We start from the raw sequence: 2,500 nt of genomic DNA, 5'->3' as shown, positions 1-2,500 counted from the left end.
GTGACTTGGTGGTGATTTTGGTGAAAAACGAAAATCATGGTTTTGGAAAACTGGCTGGACTCAATCCTCACAAATGCCTCCAAAGTGATGTGGGAGAAGTTTGGGATCAAAAGGAATTGATCTTGACATGGTTGGTGCATAGCCAAGTTCATGATTTTGGATTTTTGGCTTGATTTTGTGGCTTGGTGGTGATTTTGGTGAAAAACGAAAATCATGGTTTTGGAAAAGTGGCTGGACTCAATCCTCACAAATGCCTTCAAAGTGATGTGGGAGAAGTTTGGGATCAAAAGGAATTGATCTTGACATGGTTGGTGCATAGCCAAGTTCATGATTTTGGTGTTTTGGCTTGATTTTGTGGCTTGGTGGTGATTTTGGTGAAAAACGAAAATCATGGTTTTGGAAAAGTGGCTGGACTCAATCCTCACAAAGGCCTTCAAAGTGATGTGGGAGAAGTTTGGGATCAAAAGGAATTGATTTTGACATGGTTGGTGCATAGCCAAGTTCCATGATTTTGGATTTTTGGCTTGATTTTGTGACTTGGTGGTGATTTTGGTGAAAAACGAAAATCATGGTTTTGGAAAACTGGCTGGACTCAATCCTCACAAATGCCTCCAAAGTGATGTGGGAGAAGTTTGGGATCAAAAGGAATTGATCTTGACATGGTTGGTGCATAGCCAAGTTCATGATTTTGGATTTTTGGCTTGATTTTGTGGCTTGGTGGTGATTTTGGTGAAAAACGAAAATCATGGTTTTGGAAAAGTGGCTGGACTCAATCCTCACAAATGCCTTCAAAGTGATGTGGGGGAAGTTTGGGATCAAAAGGAATTGATCTTGACATGGTTGGTGCATAGCCAAGTTCATGATTTTGGTGTTTTGGCTTGATTTTGTGGCTTGGTGGTGATTTTGGTGAAAAACGAAAATCATGGTTTTGGAAAAGTGGCTGGACTCAATCCTCACAAATGCCTTCAAAGTGATGTGGGAGAAGTTTGGGATCAAAAGGAATTGATCTTGACATGGTTGGTGCATAGCCAAGTTCCATGATTTTGGATTTTTGGCTTGATTTTGTGGCTTGGTGGTGATTTTGGTGAAAAACGAAAATGTTGGTTTTGGAAAACTGGCTGGACTCAATCCTCACAAATGCCTTCAAAGTGATGTGGGAGAAGTTTGGGATCAAAAGGAATTGATCTTGGCATGGTTGGTGCATAGCCAAGTTCCATGATTTTGGTGTTTTGGCTTGATTTTGTGACTTGGTGGTGATTTTGGTGAAAAACGAAAATCATGGTTTTGGAAAACTGGCTGGACTCAATCCTCACAAATGCCTTCAAAGTGATGTGGGAGAAGTTTGGGATCAAAAGGAATTGATCTTGACATGGTTGGTGCATAGCCAAGTTCATGATTTTGTGACTTGGTGGTGATTTTGGTGAAAAACGAAAATGTTGGTTTTGGAAAAGTGGCTGGACTCAATCCTCACAAATGCCTTCAAAGTGATGTGGGAGAAGTTTGGGATCAAAAGGAATTGATCTTGACATGGTTGGTGCATAGCCAAGTTCATGATTTTGGTGTTTTGGCTTGATTTTGTGGCTTGGTGGTGATTTTGGTGAAAAACGAAAATCATGGTTTTGGAAAAGTGGCTGGACTCAATCCTCACAAATGCCTTCAAAGTGATGTGGGAGAAGTTTGGGAGCAAAAGGAATTGATCTTGACATGGTTGGTGCATAGCCAAGTGCCATGATTTTGGATTTTTGGCTTGATTTTGTGACTTGGTGGTGATTTTGGTGAAAAACGAAAATGTTGGTTTTGGAAAACTGGCTGGACTCAATCCTCACAAATGCCTTCAAAGTGATGTGGGAGAAGTTTGGGATCAAAAGGAATTGATCTTGACATGGTTGGTGCATAGCGAAGTTCATGATTTTGGTGTTTTGGCTTGATTTTGTGGCTTGGTGGTGATTTTGGTGAAAAACGAAAATCATGGTTTTGGAAAAGTGGCTGGACTCAATCCTCACAAATGCCTTCAAAGTGATGTGGGAGAAGTTTGGGAGCAAAAGGAATTGATCTTGACATGGTTGGTGCATAGCCAAGTGCCATGATTTTGGATTTTTGGCTTGATTTTGTGGCTTGGTGGTGATTTTGGTGAAAAACGAAAATCATGGTTTTGGAAAAGTGGCTGGACTCAATCCTCACAAATGCCTTCAAAGTGATGTGGGAGAAGTTTGGGATCAAAAGGAATTGATCTTGGCATGGTTGGTGCATAGCCAAGTTCCATGATTTTGGATTTTTGGCTTGATTTTGTGACTTGGTGGTGATTTTGGTGAAAAACGAAAATCATGGTTTTGGAAAAGTGGCTGGACTCAATCCTCACAAATGCCTTCAAAGTGATGTGGGAGAAGTTTGGGATCAAAAGGAATTGATCTTGGCATGGTTGGTGCATAGCCAAGTTCCAAGATTTTGGTGTTTTGGCTTGATTTTGTGACTTGGTGGTGTGCCAAGAATCATGAAATTT

Source organism: Phaseolus vulgaris, chromosome 9 (genome assembly GCF_051622355.1).
Source record: "Phaseolus vulgaris cultivar YP4 chromosome 9, ASM5162235v1, whole genome shotgun sequence".
NCBI classification, from domain to species: domain Eukaryota; kingdom Viridiplantae; phylum Streptophyta; class Magnoliopsida; order Fabales; family Fabaceae; genus Phaseolus; species Phaseolus vulgaris.
The sequence above is the reverse complement of the archived record's forward strand: the minus strand, read 5'-3'. Positions refer to the sequence as shown.